This window comes from Triturus cristatus, chromosome 3_2 (genome assembly GCF_964204655.1).
Source record: "Triturus cristatus chromosome 3_2, aTriCri1.1, whole genome shotgun sequence".
Classification (NCBI taxonomy): domain Eukaryota; kingdom Metazoa; phylum Chordata; class Amphibia; order Caudata; family Salamandridae; genus Triturus; species Triturus cristatus.
Window position 1 is genome coordinate 773,778,845 of NC_140584.1, and position 14,553 is coordinate 773,793,397.

Sequence of the window (14,553 nt, forward strand, 5' to 3'; positions counted from 1 at the left end):
TTTGATGACAGATAACATTAATATTCCCCCTGTTATCATTCTAGTTATTCTCCTTCTCCCTCCCCATCCGCATGCCCTTTAAAGCCCCCTGAATTCCACCCAGTGCCTCGATATTTTTCCCCATTTTTGAGCAACTTCTAGTACGGAAACCACCTTTTCGGCTGCGCTGCACCAGTCGAAGTCCAACTTCCATTGCTCAACCCTCGGAGGGAGGCGTGCTCCCCAAGCCCTGGCGATATTACTCTTCGCTACCATTGCCGTCACTATTTGCCACAACCTATGATACTTTTGCCATTTTTTTTCACCTGTTACACGCAGGATGTGCCATTTGTCCTCCAGGGGTATTTCTTCCCCTGGTACCTCAAACGTAATTTGTGTCACTCTTTCCCAGTATTTCTGTATGACCAAATATTATGGAAGAAAGTACCTTTTTCTTTGCAACCCCTTGTATACAGGTCTGAGGGGCAATGTCCTAGCTAGTGCATCAGTACTCTCGTTGTGTCAGAACTATGTAGGATCCAATGCTGGACCAGTCGAAATTTCGCTCTGACCACTACTTCTTTTAGACTTGGTATTGCTTCCGTCCAGTCATCCTCCTCTAACAGCCTGATGTCTGCTTCCCAGCCTTCCCATAGAGCCTTCAGCGGATCAGGTGAATTGTTAATTATTTTCCTATATACTAAGGATGTGGCTTTGTCACAGATCGGGTCCATTAATAGCCTATCTTTTAAGGAGTATAGTCTGGTAGTTGCCAGCTCGGATGTATCTTAGAAGTGCGTGCCCTAGTTATCTATATCTTTCTGTGTCTGCCAGCTGGTATTCCTTCCACAGGTCTTCAAATTAGATTATTGCCCTGGGTAAGTTCTGTCCAGTAGTCTCCATTTGCTAAACCCCTGTAGTTCGCCTACTTCCTGCAACATGTTTCTGTCCCAAAGTAGGATTCAGTCTGTTAACCTATTGTCCCAGCCTAGGAATTTAGTGGCTCCTTTCCATGCTCGTAACACTGCTTGTGTATACGGGGGAATTTGTTTTTTGGTAGCTTTCCTATATAGCACTCCCGGGTATCCCCTCTGTCCCATCATTAGGTGATCCACACATATGCCGGCTTGTCTCTCTCCACAAGAAGCCAATCGTTAATTTCTACCATCTGTGAGGCCCAATAATATTTTTTCATGTCTAGCACTGCCAGGCCTCCTTCATAAACACTTCTTTCGAGTTTAGTTAACGCTGTCCTTGAGTTTCCCCCATTCCAGAGGAGCCTCCTCAGCTCACTATCCACTTCTCTAAAGAACCTGTGTGGTATCTAATATGGGGTATTTTGTAGGACATATAACATATGTGGCAGTGTCATCATTTTAAAGAGGACCGCTCTTGCCATCACGGAGAACAGTAGACTCCTCCAATGCGCCACATCTCTTTTCAGGCGCTCCAGTTGAGTCATCACGTTTTCCTCTAGAAATTCCGATTCCGTCCATGTGATAGTAATGCCTGAATTTTGAATTTATCTTTAGTTTGGAGTTTGACCTTCCTAGTCGGCGGTGGTAGCACCCCGTCCATGAGTCCGAAAAGAAGATATTTATCCCAATTAATTTGATAGCCTGAATAGCGGCTGAATAGTTGGAATATCTGCAGCAGTCTGTTGTGAAGCTGGGCTAGTGGTGTAAAGTGGGACATCATCTGCGTATAAGGATGTATGTTCCTCCCAGTTTCCTTTGCCCACTATGCCAGTCACCAAAGGCTCTCCACATACCCAGGCTTCCAGCAGCTCCAGGGACAATGCAAATAGCATAGGGAACAGTGGACATCCTTGCCTCGTACCGCTTTGTAGGGCAAAGGAGCGGGAGATTGAGTTGTTCACTCGCACTCTAGCCAGTGAGTTCGTGTAGAGTAGCTTGACCCATGACTGGTAGCGGGGACCGAATCCAAACCTTTCTAGGACCACAAATAAAAAGTGCCATTCAATACTATCAAAGGCCATACGTGCATTCAGTAAAAGTAGCACTGCATCTTCTTGTACATGGGACTTGGTCAAGTGCGTTACACCATACCGGCGCCTAAGGTTCTACCTGGTACTCCGATGTGGCATAAATCCCGATTCATCCTGGTGCACCAAAGATATGATTACTCCCCTAAGGTGATTTGCCAGGACTTTAGCCAATATTTTAGCCTCTATATTTAACGAGGAGATAGGCCTGTAGAAACTACAGTCATCCAGGGGTTTACCATCTTTGGGGATCACTACTATAGTGGGCGTTCGTTGGTCTTTTGGTAAGTGTCCCCTTTTTTCTGCCTCTACCAACATGTTTAGCAGGTGCGGTGCCACCACACTCGCTATTCCTCTGTATAATTCCGCTGACAGGTTTTTAGGCCCAGGGGTCTTCCCGGACTGTAAATCTCTTATAGCTCCTGTAATCTCTTCAAATGTAGGGTTTTTTTCCAAGTCATCCCTGTCTTCCTCTGTCCGTGTAGGGAGCCATACGTCTATGAGTAGCTCTCGACAATCACCTTCCGTCCTAGTGGGTTTAGAAGTGAATGTTCTCTCATGGTACTCTGCAAAGGCCTTTGCTATATCTTCTCTTGTTGCCTGTATTTTCCCCTTGAGGGCCCATATTTCTACTACGCAGTTTCTCTCCCTGTCCCTCTTTTCCAACCATGCTGTCATTTTGTTGGCCACCTTTGTGATGCTAATGCTAAGAAACTTGCTGTATCTGCTGCTAGATCTCTAATTTCCTGCTGTTTGAGATCAATACGATGCAGAATCGGAGGGTCAGTTTCCTCCCCTGCTAATGCCTGTGCTTCCAACTGGACAATTTTACCCTCTAGAGTGTCCCACTAGATCTTCTTTTCTTTCTTGTGGCCCCCCCCCAGCAATGCCTGTATATATCCGCGTATCACAGTTTTAAAGGCTTCATTTTCCTGAAGATAAAGTTCCGTCCTTTTCCTAATCTGATCTATCAGGTCCTTGTCTTTAAAAACCCAGGAATCTATTCTAGGTGGCAGTGCAGACGTTCTCTGTGGACCTTGGAGTATCACTTCCACTGATCTGATATTCAGCGTGCTTTGATTGTCGCGTTGCAGAACAACCCAGCGCTCTCCATGTGTTTCAGAATATGGTCCAAGCGGGAGTAACTACCATGTACCACTGAGTAGTATGTGAATTGTCTTACTTGGGTGTTATGTAAATTCCAAAGATCCGTCAGCCCCATCGCTCCATAAATGCCTTCAGTGGTTCCAATCCCCTTCCCTTATTTGGTTTTGATTCCCCATCTCTCTCTGGCTCCATAGTTGCGCTCATGTCTCCTCCCATTATTAGGATCCCTTGTGGGAGGTTGACCAGTAGGGCACCCAGTGCCAATAGTTAGTGTGTAAAGTCGGTGGTTAATAAATCAAGCCTATATTTAGTACCCATCCCTCCCACGACCCGGTTATTGCCACGTATCTTCCTAGTGGATCATGCCAGATTTCCCTAACTTCCAGCGGAAGGATGGTCCTAACTAGTATCCCAACTCCTTTTGATCCTGTTGTATAACTTGCGAATGCTATGAGTTTATATCCGTATCTATCGAACGCTGTATATCTGTTGCCCTTTAGGTGTGTTTCTTGAAGTAGCACTATGTTCGGGGGGTGTCTACGCAAATGCTATAGCACTACTGTGCGCTTAATTCTATTACCCAACCTATTTACATTTCAAGATAGGATTTTCAGGCTAACATTTCCCGTGTGTCCCCCTTGACTTTGTGCACCTAGATTTATAGGTTCTGTGTGGGAGTCATCGCTTTTCTTGTCAGCCATTTCTGTCTTTACTACTTCTCCATGTACTAGACACTTCAATGTTTCTGCAATTTGACATTTCTTTAACCAACTGTAAACATTCCAGTAGTATCGGGAGCAGTACTGTAATCCCCAACTATGTAACATCTGCTCCCTGCTACCCTGCTAGGTGGGTTAACAAAGCCCCCACCTACTCAACTTTCAGAGTGCCTGTCATCCCTTTAACCTTGATAACTAAAACGGGGTGGGCATGTGCCGAGTAGTGTAGTGAACCTTCATCATTCAACTGCTCATGCCCCAGTCTGTCGATCATGTTTCTGTTGCTACTGACAACTTTAACGTTTATTGAGTGACTACTCTCCCCTTAGGCACCATTCGGCTTCCAGTTTCTTGTCCCCCTTCCCCCTCTCCCCATTGATCAGAAAAGGATATAGGCTGAAGTTTGGCAGTCTTGCTTGGAAGAGACGACAATCATAATAATGTTCCTTGGTATTTGACTTGGTGATTATACAGTTTCTTTGAATTCTGACCACCCCCGCTGTTCTTTATTCGGCATTGTGTGCCATCCCCTCTGACATTTTCTTCTTGTTGGTCTTTCAGTGTTACCCGTCGTCTGTCTTGCTGGGTGTATTTTTCCACTGTGCGCCAGCCCTACAGCCACTCCCAGACTTCCTACCGTGTGCTGATGTGCCAAGTTTTCCCTTCTGCCACGATTCCCAATTTTGCTGGGAATAGCATCATGTATCTGATATCTTTGCTATGCAACTCTCTCTTGACAGCCTCAAAAGTTCGTCTCTGCGGTTGGACCTCGAGCGTAAAGTCCATAAAGAACCATATTACTGCATTCTCATATGGGAGGTCCCCATGCGTGCGTGCTGCTTGTAGTATAGCATCACTATCTTTGTAGTTTAAGATCTGTGCTATAATTGTTCTGGGTGGTGCTCCCGGTTTTGGCTTGGGCAGTGGGACTCTGTGCGCATGTTCTATTGTAAAGCGGTTGGAGAGTTGCTTCGGTTTAAGGTGATTAAGAAACAAGTCCTCTAGGAACAGGTCTACACCTAGTCCCTCTGCCCCTTCCCGGACCCCTACCACCCTTATATTATTCCAACGTGCTCGCCCCTCTTGGTCCTCCAAACTTGCTGCCATTATTTCTTGTGGTTTTGTGAGGTTCTGTACCTGCTCCTCCAAGCGATTCGTAGTAGTGTATAGTTGTGCCACCTCAGCCTCTGCTACAGTGAATTTATCAGAGATTTTATGGAAGTCTGCTCGCAGCAGATTCACATCTATAGTGACTGCATCCAGTTTAGGTTCAATTTTCACTTTTAGGTCCGTAATTGCTGCCATTTTGGTACTAAGTGAGGGTTAAGCTGGTTCCTCCGTCCGGTGTCCTGGGATCCCCATTGTCTTACTGGGGACCGCATACTTATCCATTTTGTTAGCCTGTGTCCCCAATTGTCGCTTAGGCCTCATCCAAGTACGAGGTTTCCCAGGGGGTGGTGAAATTTAACAGCAGCTCGCTGAGTCTCTGCAGTTCTTATTCTTATTGTCTAGGAAGATCCCCTCTGCCAAAGTCCTCAGTTTCGGCCTTATCTTTATGGGTTGGGCGATTGCACCAACCCTCACCGCAGGTAGGAGACCTCTGTCTCCTCTCATCTATGGGTTGTAGCAGTAGCGCTGTGGTTGGCGAATCGACCTATCTCTCATTCTACGACTCAGGGAGCCACATGGATCTTTTATTAATGTTCCCTTCTGGCCGCTAGTATTTTCGAGCCCAGGCCAACCTCTTATCTCCATTGCGTAGCAGTCTCAGCCTTTGAGGACTAGCGTTTGGGCCCGTTTTAAGACTTGCCCACTTGCCACTCCCGGGCCTCAGTTGTCTTGTCGAGCAGGCCCGGTTTTGAGGTCTGTGTATTTCGTTTACGTTTTCCTTTTCTTAGGCCTTTGAGTAGCTTACCTCTGATCAATAGTCTTGGGGCCCTATTTCCTTTTACAGCCACTCTGCCAGTATGGTGTTGCTGCTTTATTTCTGCGATCTCACTTAGCAACATAGGTCAAGGATCAGTGTCTCCTCTCACGGCCCTACTGTTGCCTCCACAGACTGTGCCTTCACTCTTCTTTGTTGGCTCCCAGCCTTCAGGTTTTGTAAGCCTGCCTCTCTATCTCCGAGTTGAGTTTCTCCACTTCCCGGTGGTCCGCCTCCGTCTGTTGGATGAACTTCTATCCTTGTCTGCGTCTACCAACCACCTCCAAGTCCCACGAAGTATCGTATGGAGAGAGGGGGGGAGAGGAAATTGCTGCCGATGTCCCCCACTCTGTTTACCGCTCTGCCATGCGTTTGGGTGTTGCCGCTTCGAACCTGCGGTCTTGCATAACTGCGCAGGCCGAATATCAGTAGCTCCTCGCGTGGCCTTGCAGATGCTTCCACTCACTTTGCCTTCACTATCCCCAGACTGCTCCTTGCTTCCTGGTGTTGCACGCCGGTCTAATTTGTACTCCGGTTTAACTTTCACCACCTCCTGGAGGTCCATCTCACTCTTCTGGTTGGGTCTTCTTCGCTGCCGGTTGCCACTGACCTCCTCCGAGTCCTTTAATGGGGCGCCTCGCCCCCACCGGGTGTCTAATGGGGAGAGGAGGGTAAGTACAGCGGATGCCTCTCATTCCACATACCACTGTCTTCCGGAGATGCAGCTCTGTAGTCTCCGCCTCGGGTTGCTGTTGCCTATTTCGTGAGGACCGCTGCTGTGGCGCGTCTTGGCCTCTCGCTCGTTGTTCCGTTGTTTCGTCGCTATTTCAGATCTTGTTATTGCCTTACAGGTCTGCTTGCATAGTGTCTGTATTTAAATGTCCGCAGGGACGGAGAATTGTTCGGATAACGGGATATTGTGGTGAACGAAGCTCTGAGCTCCGCTAATGACGCCATCATGCCACAGGAATCTAGAAAATGTATTTCAATCCATGTTCCAAGGTCTTTGACAAATCCAGTGGGAGCAATGACCTTTCCTCACCCACTGGACAATATATGCTCATCAGACCGTCACCCATACTACCTTTTTTTGTTTGGCAAAAATTTTGCACAAAAAATACATTAAAACTTGGTTGGAGGCGAACTTCACACAAAAATGTATGCAGATCAAAGTTTCCCCTGGACTTTGATGGCCATTATTGTGGTATTGTCAGACCACTTTTTTGCATTCTCAATTTATAGCAATGTTCCATCGTTTTACCCTTGTAAAATAAAATAGACTTTATATTAACATGCTTTCAGAAGTTGACATTTTTTCCATTTTCGCATTCTGACAAGCAGTTTGTGATACCTCATGTTCCAAACGTTGGACTTTATAGCATTTTCTCTTTAAAGATATGTATATTTACTTACAATGACATTTAACTGTAAATGTAGCTAGTATAACTGTTTTAACATGGAGTGTTTGAAATACCCCCAGGTCTGTGGTGGGCGCCACAAATAAAGGGTGGTGGGGTCAAAATAATAGATTTTAAATATTTAAAAAAGTACCTTTAGCCACCAGCCGCTATCAGCATCACGCCGCTTCTCCTCTTCTTTCTGGGTCCCAGCAGCCCCTAGGACAGACTCCCATCCAATCCCCGTGTTGCAGAGCAACACAGGGTTTCACCTGAGCAGGCTCAAGATGCCCTGCTTAAACCAGGGAGTCTGTGGGGGTTTCTCCAGCCCTACTGCTCAATGCAGCTGGGCTAAAGAAAACCTAAGCGCGCAGGTGTGTTTTGGTCGGCCTGAGATGGAGGGCCAAACACACATGAGCACTTAGGGAGTGGAGTGCATGGAGCACTCCTACTTCCCCCTTCCATGCCTTTACCCCACCCCTCCGTACAGCGCTGGATGAGACCCGGCAAATGCAAGAACATAGTTTTATTTTACATTTGCTGGCTCTGAGCCAGGCAGTGGGGCGACACTCCTCCGCCATTGAGTAGGAGGCACTGTTGCCCCATGACTAATGATTAGGTGAACCCAGACTATAGAAATCAAAAACGACTGACCATGCAGAGAAAAAGTATATATCATAACATAATGTCCTTTTAAGCTTTTGTGGTTTGCGATTGTGTGGCGAAGTGGAGGGGGATGTGGTGGACTAAGCGAGGTGACCAGAATGTGCCAGCAACTAAGGGTAAATGCCTTGTATATTTAGTGTGCCTTTGGAGAGTAAGAATTAGAACCAAGACAACCGTGCTTGCTATCAGAGATGTTTTAAGGCATGGGCTCTGGCCCTGTTGCACCAGTCTTTTAAGCCTCCCCTCCCTTCCAGCCCGATAGAGCTAGCTCTGTTCTGCAGAGTCTTTCCCTGATGACATTTAGTAATTCTTAAATAGATTATTTTAAATGCTGTTTTTGTTTAATGTATTTTAAATGTGGGTGATGTGTGAGTCTATTACAGATATGTTGGTGAGAAATGTGTGTTTGTTTCATGCAACATCCATAAAAGAAAGTTAGTTTTAGATCAAAAAAGGACCTTCTATTTGAGAAATGGGACGGTGTCACAGAGATTTAGTTTCTGTAATGTTAGTGAACTGCTGTTGTGTTACAAAAACACATATCTCTGTCCCTGAATATTAGATGAAAACATGTTCAGAATTTGGACAAGTGTGCCTGTACACTATCAATGACCTGGCCAAAGAGGGCATGAAAGAGCTGAAATTAAATCATAAATGTAAAGCTGGCCCGAACAGAGGGCCCCAAAATACATTTGGCCCAATGCCCTCAAACTCCTTAAGATGTCCATGCTTGCTATTAATATTGAGTTTTTATCGACTGCCAATTGCTACTGCTTTTACTGTTTCCAACAGTAATAATGGGTGATATTATTACCAATTTTAATATCCATCAGTTTCTTGACCTCTGGAGGACGAAAGGGAGGAGTTGGCCTTCACTGGATTTTAACTTGTTAACTGCAAGTCACATAAATGTCATCTTCATCTTCCTTGCTATTATTCGTGGTCCTCATAAACTCATTTGAATGCTTATTTTTTTATAAATTATCTCCTATAGCATCATCAAAGTTTCGAAGTAAGATGTGTTTTCATCTGAGATTATGCAGCATGTCTGGTTTCTGATCCAGGTCAGCTCTAACTGGTCCCAGACTTGTGTTCTAGGTCTCACATTCCCAGGTAGAGCTCTGTGCTGTGCTGGTGACTTCTGTTGCCTGTTAGTGTATGTGCTCTCTCACGCATTTAATTGAAGTATTATTTTGGGGTTGAACCTAAGCAGTGTGCATGCGATGTCTGCAAGACCTGCTGTATTCAGTAAATGGACTTTGATCCCGCCTGCTGCTTACCATGGGTCGCTCTTCTCTGCTGTATCTTAACTGGTTTGTGCAGCCGATACGTCACTTCCGTTGTTAGCTGAGGAGCACCGGCCAAGTACAGTTGCCTTACGCTTTCATTGTGTATCTGTTTGGGAGAACCCTTTTTTGTTTTTTGTTTCCTGCCTCGGCTTGGGTTCTGATGTACGTTTTCTGCCCTTGTTTTCGAAATGTCGCTTTACTTTCTCTATGAATTCACCTGACAGGAGTTCGTTTGCAGTCAATCTGCATTTGTCACACCGTTCATGGACGCCGGACTTCGTGCAATCTGTTTTAATTTTTTTACTTCTTGGAAATGGCTTGTGTTTTTGTTGTTAATTTTTTGGGGGGGTTTGATAAGGCATTCCTATCAGTGTTTGGGTTTGTTTTGAGGTAGCATTTAAATAATCTTTTGCCTGTAGAAGAGATTTCTGTTTGTTCTCGATCGCTTTCCATCTGCCTTTCTTTTGAGGTCGTGTTTAAATATTTTTTGTGCTTCAAAAAGCATTCATACCCTCATTCCCCTTTCTTTTCTGGTCAGGTTATTTGTTTCTTTTGAGGTCACGGTGAAATATTTTTGGTGCTTCAAAAAGCATTCATATGCTTCGATCGAAGGAACACTCAGCAGTCCCCCGGGGCACAAGCAGGGACCGACTTGAATGCACAAAGTAGGCCCCCCTGGCCAAAGCAGGCATCCATTTCTGTGCTCTCTCGTTGTTTTATCTTGCTGCTACTCTTAATGACTTTCATTTGAAGGAGGAGCAGTTGCAGTTCACTTGATTCCCCCTGCAGTCCCATTTGCTATCTTGACTTCGGTAAGAATACAATTGGTTTCTACTTCTTGAGTTTGCATTTTGGAATTAAGGCAGTAAGTTTGCTGCATGTTTTGAAACACAAATTCGGGTAACAATTTAATGAACTCTGCACCTTTATACATGTAGTCATTAAGCATCTTTTTTTAATGAGATGGCACAAAAACTAGGATACTGCTTCATATAAGACTCACTATATTGTTATTTACCAGTGGTTTCAGACTTATGATTTTCTCTTGTAGTGGCCAAGGGTTTGGAATCTGCCTTTCACTTGCACATGCATACAGGGTTTTTTTAAAGACTGTATTTCCTGGATAAGCGTCAGTCTTTCATGCACAAAAATCTTGTTTTTTTGTTTTAGTCTTGATGTGCATTTTCCTAAGTTTGTTTCTACTTATGAAACAATAAATGTTTTGTTTATTTTTATTTATTTATTTATTTTAACAACTTGTAGAGCGCATAAATACCCGTAGGTTTCTCGGCGCAATGAGCTGGAAGGGTACGCAAAAGCTGGAGGGAAGCCTATTGTTTAAAAAGCCAGGTTTTAATTTGTTTTCTAAATATTATCAGCGTGGGACTAGCCTTAATCTGCAGGGAAAGAGAATTCCACAGTTTGGATGTGGCAACTATGAAACTTCTGTCACCCAAGTTGGCTTTCCTTGTTCTGGGGACGATCAGAAGAATGGTATCTGCTGAGCGCAGAGATCTGCTGGGATGTAAGCCCGGATGGCTTTCTTTAAACACTGGTCCAGTATCGTGAATTGCCTTATAGGCAATACAGAGAGCCTTGAATTTCGTTCTGCTTCTTATGAGCAGCCAATGAAGCTGTCCCACCACTTTGGATGTGGGCTTGTACTTGGGGGTACCCGACAGTATCCTAGCAGCTACGTTCTGTACCAACTGCAGCCTGCCAAGAACCCTTTCTTGGCCATTGATTAAAAGGCTATTGCAGTAGTCAACCTTCGACATGACCAGAGCACAAATTAGCTTTCTCCCGGTACTGGCTGGGACGAAAGGTGACAGTTTCTTTATTATTCTTAAAACATAAAACGATGAGGAGACCACTGCATTAGCATGATGTATGAAAGATAATTTATCTTCAAAATAACACCCACATTTCTGGCCTTTTTAACAGGGATTGGGGCTGCTCCCAAATTCTCTGACCACCAGGTTGGGGACCATCCTGGGGCAAGGTTACCAAAGACCATTACCACTGTCTTGGCTGAGTTTAATTTAAGGCAATGATTAGACATCCATGTACTAATGGCCAACATGCCATCATGAAAACTACTTAATTACTCGTGCTAAGTCAGTCACGTAAATGTTGAACAACGTCAGACTTAGCGACGATCCTTACGGAACTCCACACTGGAGGGAGAAAACTGGTGAGTTGAAGTCACTCAAACTGACTGACAGGGTGCGATTAGATAGAAAAGAGGACAGAAGGGCTTTGACCTTGTGCCCAATGCCTATGGCTGAGACTCAATTGATAAGCGTGGCATGATCAACTGTGTCAAATGCTGCCGATAGATCCAATAGCACCAGTACTGCGGCACCACCTTTATCAAGTACAAACCTAATTTCATCAGATGCTTTGATGAGAGCAGTTTCAGTACTATGGTTTTTGCGGAAGCCAAACTGCATGTCATCCAGCAGCTTATTTTCCTCAATAAATTGAGCCAGCTGTGTATTCATAATCTTTTCAATAAGTTTATCTGGCAACGGGATACGCGCAATTGCCCGATAGTTTTTGGTTTCTCATGGGGCAAGATTAGTTTTCTTTAACAGTGGCAGAATGATGGCCTTTTTCCATAGGGAGGGATAGGTGCCTGTACAGAACATAGAGTTGCAGATGCTCGTCAAGTTAGTGCCTATTATATCTGGAATCAGTTTCAAGACGGAGGGGGGGGGGGGCATGGATCAGAGAGCCTGATTTGACTGTATTGATCAGATCAGAGATCTGTTCCACTGAAACTGGTCTAAATTCAATGAAGTCGGGGCTATCTCTACTCTCGCTATTTCCGACCATCTGGTTCCAGCCCACCGCGGAGGCAGTGAAGTTGGAGTAAATTTGTTCCGCCTTATTTTAAAAGTACCTAGCCAGAGAGTCGCAAAGTGATTGGGATGCCAACTTAACGGAACTGTTGCTGGTTCTGCCAGCTTAGAGACTACCTGAAACAGCTGTTTAGAGGAGTCTTGTGCGGTCTCTATTTTCCTGGTATAGTAATTACTTATTTCTGTAATTATGAGACACTTATAATTTGTTAGGGCCATCCTACAGCAAGATTTTTTCTTTGCTGTTATGTTCTTGGAGCCAGCGCCTTTCTTGTCTCCTACATCGTTGTTTCTCCAATCTCAGTGCCTCAGAAAACCAAGGGGCAGAGGGAGGCTTCCTGTTTATGGACACTGTTTTGTATAGTACTTGTCTTGAAAAAGCATTTTGGAGCCATTCCATGTAATTTGTGGAGGCCAATTCTGGGTCTGACGCATCTTCAGGTTGGGTATCCATAAGATGATGTTTAAGAAGGGCCTGATCTATACTGCTCCAATCCTTAAACTGTTTGAGCGGGATAGAACTGGGGTGCAATATCTTAATGTGAAAATGAGCCTTTTTAGGGGCCCACCGGTGCAGGGGTTCACCCTTCTCTGTCCATGGGTCCTTAAACCAACAAAGAAGAGATTGGCACTGAAGCTGGAATTCAAAATAAGTTTATTCACTCATGAGTGAGACCACATCCATACAACACCCTCAAGTGTTCCAGGAGGTAGTGACTTGAATACACAGACCGTTGGCCTTTTATACTGAGTTTTCTGCACTGGTAAGCATGTGGTTACAAATAGAAGGTACAGGTCTACACAAGAATAACTACAGACAAACATGGTCAAATGGGAAATCACTTAGTCAGCAAAGTGGGAGGGGGAGCAGGAGTGCTTATGGTAGCACTAAGAGATTGACCGTTGAGTCTGAGACCAGGTGTTCTGGCGCTACAAACTCTTTAGCATGCATATCGCTTTTAGCTGAGTAAGGAAGTTAACTAAAATTGATGGCACAGGCAGGGTAAAAAGACGAGCAGCAGAAGATGGAAGAATTACATAGCTGACAAAATGGATGCCACAAACAAGATGGCTTCAGCCCATGCTAACAGATTATCTGCGATTTCCACATTAATATCAAATAATACTGCAGAGTGGTCAGACCATGTTAGAGGGAGGATCTCATTTATAGAGATCTACACATTATTAGTTAACAGACCATCCAGAGTGTGCCCCGGGAGTGAGTAGGGCTCATAACTTTGTGAGAGAGCCCTAACACCTCTAGCTCCAAAGTAAGGGCTATGGAATCCTTATCTTCGGGGGCTTCCAGATGACAGTTGAAGTCCCCAAAAATGGTAAAATTAGATTCACCAGCCATGGGTTCCAGTAAGTTTCCAATAGCTGATCGAAAGTCTCCCCTGGGGCCTGATGGACGGTATAAAAGGGTCCCCTTAAATGACTGATGAATGGTGAGCATTATGTTAAAATTAAAAGCCTTGCATACCATGGAGGGAATCGTCTCTATCTTGACTAAAAAGTCATTTCGATGTATAAGAGCCAGACCTCCACCTCTCTCATTTACTCTATCGCATCTATGTGCAAGGAAGCCGTCAGGGGTAGTGAAACAAAAATCTGGACCAGCTGAGGGGTCAGCCCAAGTTTCTGTGATGAGTAGGAGATCAAGATGGTGATTGTCTAGGAATTTGCAGAGGTATTCCCCTGACGATAGACCGTTGTGGTTCGAAAAGCATTGCGGTCGTTGACAGGGGTCATGTGTGCACCGTGAGAAGGCTTCTGAAAATGATCACCATGTCTTCTGGTCATGATCTGATTCTAAAAGAATTAAAGGCCACATGCATCAAACTGTGTATTTGCAATTCCTAAATTGCGATTTTTAAGAAATCGCAATTTAGGAATCGCAAATGCTTATGCATGTAGGAATCACAAAAGAAATTACGATTCCTTATTCGTGACTCGCAAATTGCAATTCGCAAATAAGGAATTGCTTCCCATTCATTCCTAGGGGACTATAGGCCCATAGGAATCAATTGGAATTGCATGCGCAATTTGCATGTACCAAATAGGTACTCGCAAATTGCGCATGCAAGTTCAAGGGTGCAAGTGTGCCAAAAGGACACCCTGATGCACCCCTGAAATTGCAATTTCAACACATGTTGCATACACATGCCCCGAGGACATGTATGTGTGCAACATAGTACTTTGAAGGATGCACTTTTGTGCAAATTCTCAAAGTTCTCGCAAATTACCATCAACTTTGAATTGATGGTAATTTGCATTTCTTAATTGCGAGATCAGAATTTTTTTTAGGTTGTCGCATTGCATTTAGGGAATCGCAATATGCGATTCCCTAATTGCAATTTAAGTAATCGCAATTTTAGAGATTACTTAAATAGCGATTTTTACATTTGGGATGATGCATCCCAAATGCAAACATTGCGGTCGCAATCTGCCCCTTTGCAACCGCAATTTACAATGATGCATGTGGCCCTCAGTTATGATGCAATGCCTTGTTTGTGTTTAGAGAATGCAGCATCAGATGCTCCACCTTGCCTTCCCTCTGTAGTTCGCAGAAACCTCCATTTTCACATCCACTACATATTACG

The 14,553-nt window shown here is 44.5% G+C and overlaps 1 protein-coding gene across 2 annotated transcripts in view; it reads left to right on the forward strand.

Moving 5' to 3' along the window:
- Positions 1-14,553, forward strand: part of IDH1 (isocitrate dehydrogenase (NADP(+)) 1) — a 310,669-nt gene that overhangs the window by 190,461 nt on the left and 105,655 nt on the right. The gene's annotated exons all lie outside the window — the stretch shown is intronic.